Here is an 8,692-nt window from a genome sequence, read left to right on the forward strand (position 1 = left end):
AAGCAAAATCTTTGAAAGATTACTTCTCTACTGGGCTAATTCCTATATGTATTTACCATGACAGTGTCAAATTAGTTTATGTTGTTTCTAAAATAGCTGCTCACGTAAGAAGGCTTTCGGACAGTCGGCATTGTGATACAAATAGATTACTTCTTTTTTTTTTTTTTTTTTACTAAACTAAAATAACAAAACTTAAAACTCAGACTAAACTAAACTACACTTACAACACAACAACAACAACAACAAAAACGCCGGGGAGGCCCCTAAGACCGGCACCAACACATAGGGCTGGGTACCCCCTCTCCCCTCCCTCCCGCCCACTTCTACAGCACACCACACCACCCAGTCCCACCATTCCCTTGACATTAATTTGGAGACCGTTTTAGGGGGGTGGTCCCCTTGTTCCTAGGCATCATCTGGGTAAATTGGAGCCACTGCAGCTCTTAGGGGCGGGGTTCGGGTCTCGGTTCGTACCAGCATGGTTTCTTACAATTTACGGTCCTTATGCAATCTGGGAGGAAACGAGTGATTATCGGCCAGACGTATTACCCAGGTACGGCCGCTCACTGGCAGTCTCCGTGCCGAACGGTTATTTAGCAAAGGAGAAATCATCGGTAAAATGAATTAATTGTTCGGTGTTTCGCATGCCTTTAGTACAAGGGCTCTCTCTCTCTCTCTCTCTTCTCTTCTCTGTGTTTCTTTCTGTCTCTCTGTTCCCCCTTCTCTCTCTTTTATCTTTCTCCCTCTCTATTTCTCTCTGCCCCCCCCCCCCCCCGCTCTCTCTTTCCATGCTCATAAATCAGCACCAAATAAAATTATTATCCCCTGACTGACCGGTGTTAAAAGGCTTGTCAGATATGAACAGTTTCAGACATGCTTCACTTCTTTTTCGTGTTGTTGCTCCTACTTTTGGCTTGTACACGGCCTGGCAGAATATAATTTCATCATGTGTAACTGACACGAGTATCGTCTTGTATTCACCCATTAGTGTCAGCCCATAATCTATGATTTGTTAGGAGGTTTTGCTGGTTCAGAGTTGGAAATGTATTATGAGGAAAATCATTCGATTTGATGAAAGCTCTATTTTGGTAAGAAAAAAAAAAGAAAAAAAAGCAAACCAATAACCACCGGCGGCCCTTATCAGAGTGCATGAGCACTGGTACATAGTGTCTACCTCAAGTACACAGGCACTGACGGGAGTAGTAATATGTCGTAGACATCATGAAAAACAATAGTCTTCAGCAGGAGGGTGGCGGAATGATTAAGACGCTTATCTGCCAGCACAGTTTCCGTGAGGGTCTGGGTTCGAATCCCGGTCTCGCCCTTTCTCCCAAGTTTGACTGGAAAATCAAACTGAGCGTCTAGTTATTGGGATAAGTTGAAAAACTGAGGTCCTGTGTGCAGCAACCACTTGGCGCCCTGAAAAAGAACCCATGACAACATGTGTTGTCTTCTGACAAAATCATACTCTGATAGGTTTACAAATATATATATACATGCTCTCAGGGCCTGACTAAGCATTTTGGATTATGCTACTGGCCAAGCATCTGCCTAGCAGATGCGGTGTAGCGTATATGCATTTTTCTAAACGCAGTGACACCTCCATGAGAAACTGGAACTGAAATAGAAAGTCGCGGTGAGCTGTGTACTGTCTTTATTCACACACACACACACACACACACACACACACACACACACACACACACACACACACACACACACACAGTCAAGTGAATATTTTGTAAATGCATACAATGCAGTGATCATACATTGTATTACTGAACGAGTGCAGAAAATGCACCAACATTCCCTGAACACAGCCCTTGTGGCCTTTTTCATGCAGTTTGTGCGTGGTGTACAAATTGTGTGATGCATATCTGTGCTAACGGTAAGAACTCAAAGAAGACCAAGTCATAATTCTGCGAGGTCTCAAAAAACAAAAACAGTGAGCAATGACAAGGTTTTAAAGCGACTTCATGAAACTGTTTCAAGATTGATCAGAACCAGAACATTCATGACTCCTGCCAGCTTGTCTCTGGGGTATATGTGCATGAAGTCACTCAGCTGGAGAACCTGAGATGGTCTTCAAATCTGGTACTGGTCTTCACATTGCACACGTATTCGTTTCGGACGTCGCTGCCTCTTCCCAATGGAACCAGGGTTGCCAAGAGTGTCCCCATTTCCGCCTGTTCACCAGGAAGACGTATTTGATAAACAAAGTAGTGGACTGCATCATCGAGGATCAGTTCGAACATGTCGTGAGGGTTTGTTTTGTTGGAGGAGGTCGGCAGCCTGATCTGAGGCAGATCCTGTCGTGTCCAACCTGACCACTTGATGCTGACGCGTGTGATTTTCTCACCATCAGTGCCGCTTGCAGTCGGCGTGGGGCACCTGGTGCAGGTTTCGCCGGGCTGAAGGAGGTGGTGCTTGGTGGTCTGCTGGTGCTGTTATTGATCTGCCTGACCTGCAGTCTGGCATCGTCATCTCCTGGGTGTTCAACAGCACCCAGCCTGACAGTTCCACCTCCATGACAGTGGACTGCATGCACCCTGCTTCGCCACAGTCACAAGTTGATGCCCATTCAGATTTTGATTTGTTCTCTCATCTTCATCTCCGCTCTTTCCAACACATGTTACTCCATTGTGTGATATAGACGTCGGCAGTAACTACGTGATTGCTGTCTGTAAGCATGGTCAGTACTTCTTGGACTGTGCACCTTCCAAACTACCTGAAACACCAAAAAAATTGGGATTGAAAAATCAATTCGTGACATCATAAAGCTGGCCTGGTTTTACAGAAGAGAGAGAGAGAGAGAGAGAGAGAGAGAGAGAGAGAGAGAGAGAGAGAGAGAGAGAGAGAGAGAGAGAGATTGAGACTCAGCGGGAGCAAACTCTTCAGAAATGTATTTCTTCTTCCTTTTTTTATTTATATATTTTTAACCCGTGACAAATCTCCCTTGCACTGTAAACATACATACTTTTTGTGGCTTCAGTTGCTTGCAGGTCAACGGCTCATGCTTTAGTTCTTGTTGTTGTTGTTGCTGTTGTCTTTTTTGTTTTGTTTGTTTTCTGATGTGCTCTACGTGTGGCTTTCTTTATTGGCCGAGAAAAGGAAGACAGAAAACAATCACGAAAAAAACTATCATTCACATTTGGTTGTATATATGTGTGCTTTTATAGCGATGGACAGTTGCTGTAATCTGTAATATTTCCATGCTTTTGTGTATGTTCAATCGTGTAATATGCATCTCTTTCACGCACTCCCACTTTCAAACGAGTCACTGTGGATGCATGTGTTTAAATATGTGACTGCGTATGTAACGATATGTGTGTGGGGGCGGGGGGTGGGGGGGTGGGGGGGGGAGGGAGGGAGGGTGTGTGTGTGGGGGGGGTGGGGGGGTCTAGGGGGAGGGGACTGGGGGGGAGGGTGACTGCTTACTTTTTACAGTGTTGTTGAGGGGCACCAATCATACCAACAGGACGACAGCAACAACTCCAACAACAAAAGACTGGCAACATTGTTCGAGTCCAAGTTTTACATCTCTCTCTCTCTCTCTCTCTCTCTCTCTCTGTGTGTGTGTGTGTGTGTGTGTGTGTGTGTGTGTGTGTGTGTGTGTGTGTGTGTGTGTGTGTGTGTGACGGAAAAGCTGGGTTTTTTTTCTTTTTAGTTTCAGCTTTCTTTGAAAAGAACACAACCAAAGGATTCCTGATGTATATGAACATAAAGACTGATCAAGAAACAACACAAAATAGATAGATAGATAGATAAATAGATATGATTAAAGGAATGAAAGATAGAACAAGGAAGAAAGAAAGAAAGAAGCAAACAAAAAACGGAAAAGAGAAAGAACGAAAAAAAGGGAAAAAAAGAGAACAAACCAACCCTTCCTCCCTCGATGTCTAAGGGGTTAGTAAAAAAAACAACAAAAAACCCCAACAAATCATAAGACAATACAAGGCAATACAAGACAGCACAAACAAAACAAAACAAGACAAGACAAGACAAGACAAGACATATCAGCAGAAGGTACAATAACTATTTGATATGAGTGAAATCATTGACACTTTGTGGATAGCCAAGGCTCTGAAGGGAGAGAGAGAGAGAGAATGAATGAATGGATGAATGGTTTATTCATTTATAGGCCATTGCCCTTTATGAAAGGGTGTCACAAATTCTTCATAGACATCGCATCGTGCATTGAAAAATGACATTCGTTCAGATAACATAAATATATCATGCCTTATTTTTATTAATATGCCCTCACCTTAGTAATACATAAAACACATCATGAAACATATTGTATTCAATTGACAGTTATACACCTAAATGGTATATGATATACGCTAAATAATAACTCTTACATGCGTGGCTAATAACGATCAGTTACGTTATACACATCGTCCGTATGTAGTCGTTACTGGATACACTAAGACATAAGAACAGATCGGAGCTTAAGCGATTTATACAGATAGATTGATAGGTTTCTAATAGTTTGTTCATGCGCTGAAGCCATAAGTAACGACAGTCTAAACTGACTTGGGAACTTAAAATATTTCAATGGTATGTACTGTACTCTTAAATTAAACAAGACAGGGCAGGACAGAACAAAATGCACCTCATTTTCTTTCTCCACCTGGCAAAGTGGACATAATAAGTCAGCCTCGTTGTGCATTCTATAAAGATAACTATGTTCAGCAATATCGGAAATGCCCAGTCTGAATCTTGTCATTGTATACCTTAAATATATATCTAGATTCATCAGTAAATATGTTTTGATAACAGGTACAGTACAAAAAGTTATGTAAACATTAAATTCTTCACTATTTTTTACATGAAAGTCCCATTCTTGCCATCTACACAGAATTAACCTTTCCTTGAAAACCCAAAGAAACTCGTCAATCCCTTCCACACCTTGGTTAAGCCACACATAACCAAAACCAAACATGCACAACTTAGAACGTATGTTAGTAGCCCAGTTTGTTTTACCACGTGCATCAAGATCGAATAACATTTTGTAGGCTTTGTGAGGTAATCTAGACTCATGCATTCTTACTAATTTTAGCCAGTATTTAATGCACTTCATAAATGAATTTATATAAATAGGATACCTGTTTGTTTCTTCATATACAAAATCATTAGGTGTTCGTGTTTCTATACCCAAATATCTTTTTAATGCAAATAAATGAACCTTTTCACTCTGTCAAGTCTCCATATCTCAGCACCATACAAACGAAAAAAAAGGCGGGAAAAAGAACAAACCAACCCTTCCACCCTCGATGTCTAAGGGGTTAGTAAAAAAAAAAAAAACACCCAACAAATCATAAGACAATACAAGGCAATACAAGACAGGACAAACAAAACAAAACAAAACAAGATAAGATATGACAGACAAGACAAGACATATCAGCAGAAGGCACATAAAGTACAATAACTATTTGATATGAGTGAAATCATTGACACTTTGTGGATAGCCAAGGCTCTGAAGGGAGAGAGAGAGAGACAGAGAGAGAGAGAGAGACAGACAGACAGAGACAGAGAGAGAGAAACAGAGAGACAGACAGACAGACAGACGCACTTACACACACACACACACACACACACACACACAGAAAGAGAGAGAGAGAGACAGAGGGAGAGAGAGAGGACAGAGACACACAGAGAGAGACAGAGACAGAGAGAGAGAGAGAGGAAAAGATCATCCCAGCTGAACACGTAATCATTGTTGGGGTGTGGGAATGGGGAGAAATCTGTTTTCCCATAATTCCTGATTGAAAAGAAAAAGAAAACGAAGAAAATAAAGCGCGAGAGAGAGAGATACAGACAGACAGACAGAGAGAGAGGGTGTGTGTGTGTGTGTGGGGGGGGGGGAATCATCACAGCGAAACACGTAATTAAGCACTGTTGGGGTATAGGAAAGAAATCCGGGTTCCCTATTTCTTGGTAGCAAAAATGAAAGAGAGAGAGAGAGAGAGAGAGAGAGAGAGGGAGAGACAGAGAGAGAGAGAGAGAGAGAGAGAGCGCTCATAGCTGAAGATGGAATTTAGTAATTAAGCATTGTTTGGGGTGGAGAGTTGACATACGGATTTCCACTAATTTATGGTGGCTTTTCTTTTTCTTGAGCTTTCTGACAAACTCTTACCCGTGTTAATGACCTACAATGAAAGGAGCATTAATAAACGCGCTAATAACGAAGAAAACATTATGATTTGTCAATTATAGTATACGGAAAGGATAGTAAAACAACAACAGCAGCAACAACAAATACTACAACAACAACGCTAACAACAACAACAACAACACACACACGCGCATATATATATATATATATATATATATGTATGTATGTATGTATGTATTAACCACCACCAACCCCAAACACAAATACAGTTTGAAAGGTTAAAGAATTAACCAAGACTGTTTTTGGTGTGTTGTTTCATTCCACTTTGGAAATACAAAGACGTCTGGGCCTGGCTTTAATATTATTTTACACACACACACACACACACATATATATATATATATATATATATATATAGAGAGAGAGAGAGAGAGAGAGAGAGATAGATAGATAGATAGACAATAAAAACGAAAACAAAAAAACAACACTGTCCGACAGCAAATATTTCGTCGCTTGCCTTCTTCAATGCTTGTTTATGAGCACGAGCGTGTATGCATGGGCAAACAAAAGTAACAAGAGAGGCAAGGCCTTCAAGACTCACTTGTGATAAATTAAGTCCCCTAGCATTAATTACTGAGTAATTTCCCTTTTTTACTATCTGCACCAAAACGTTTGCAAAATAAATAAAAATTCCATGCTTAGCAAAAGAAGTTCCTGTTTGAACAAAAAATGATAATAATGACTCCTCTTGCTGTTGTGTCAGAATAAGAGGTCAAAGTGCCAAGTTTAGAGAATACAAAAAATATAAATATAACAGTAAATGCAGTTTGCATATAATTAGGCTTCTTTTTTATTTTTTTAATTTTTTTTTGTGCCCATCCCAGAGGTGCAATATTGTTTTAAACAAGATGACCGGAAAGAACTGAATTTTTCCTATTTTTATGCCAAATTTGGTGTCAACTGACAAAGTATTTGCAGAGAAAATGTCAATGTTAAAGTTTACCACGGACACACACACACACACACACACACACACACACACACACACACACACACGCACACACAGACAACCGAACACCGGGTTAAAACATAGACTCACTTTGTTTACACAAGTGAGTCAAAAATATACGCAAGCAATAAGATAAAACAAAGACTAAAATACCACAGCTATACACATTTAAATACCACAGCTACACACATTTGCGACAACTCCGATTCTTTCGTCCATGTTTGGTTTTAGATCTTTCATCTGCATTTGATACAATGCAACTTCATCTGATGGAAATGAAACTCTTAAATGAAATAGGATTCTCAAAAGAGAATTCTTTTTTGTCAAGAGATCACAATGACAGTCTGTACTGTGCAAGCTTTGTCACATTCATTCTCACTGGTTCTCCAAAAAACACAGTACTGTCCTCTTTGTCTGTTACTCTTTATACCTTTTTATCATACATTCAGACGATGTACCAGTCGACGATCTTTCCAACACGGATAGTGATTATTGTCAAGACATTGATAAGTTTGCTGCAGGAAGGCATCAAGAAAACGTTCTTCATCTGAACATGCAAAAATAACAAAGCTACCTCCGCTCTAAACATGCTTCCTGAATTCAAAAGAAAAGCTACTGAAAATCACGATCTCTTCATAAATGTTGTTCTGACAGTCTAATTAAGAAAAATGTAGACTGCGTAGTTTAGGATCATAGATAGTCAAAAGATTTTAGAGCAGGCATTTCTATTCTGTGTATCATTTGGGAATTTTTTGGTTAAGAACCTCGTCAATACTGTTTGAAATTTGTTAGAAATTATTATGATTAGTTCTTTGTAATCTGTTTTATGGGTCCAGGATCATTCAGTATAGACAGACACTAAGTCAAACACACACACACACACACACACACACACACACACACACACACACACACACACACACACACACACACACACACGAATATGTTATAATAGAAATAAAAGTGAAATAGAACAAAAAATAAATAAAAGTCTCTGCCATTTGATGAAAGATTTGCTCAGCTCTGCGTATTTTACAAGACCCGAATCGTTCACAAACGCGGTCCATCCACCCATATCACTGCATAAAAACGAAACAACTGAACCAGACGCCTACTGCCACCACCACCACCACCACCACTCGCTCACATTTAGTTTCTTCCTGCCATTCCTAATACCGTAAACAGCATTATCCTTTCACTTTCTCAGAAAATTATCGTACTGGTTTAACAGTATTAACCTTCTGTGTCCTTTACATAATTTATGTGTTGCGTGGCACAGTAATCAACAAGGCAGCAGGCACCGGTACAGTTAGGTTCTGCACGTGGATTTCCCCAGCACATACCGCTGCCATTCAGCACTGACAGGTGACAGCGCCATCATGTGTAACAAGACGATCACAGTGACGGCACGTGACACGCGCTGACCTATATCCTGAAATGCAGGGCGTTTCCCGCCTGTGAACCTCAGCCAGCATGTGAAAGAACCCACGGCAACAAACTCGTTGTCCCTGGAAAAGTATGTAGAAAGGTCCACTTTGAAAAGAACACTTGCAGACCGAAAACAA

The sequence above is a fragment of the Babylonia areolata genome, chromosome 29, assembly GCF_041734735.1.
Source record: "Babylonia areolata isolate BAREFJ2019XMU chromosome 29, ASM4173473v1, whole genome shotgun sequence".
In the NCBI taxonomy this organism is placed as follows: Eukaryota; Metazoa; Mollusca; class Gastropoda; order Neogastropoda; family Buccinidae; genus Babylonia; species Babylonia areolata.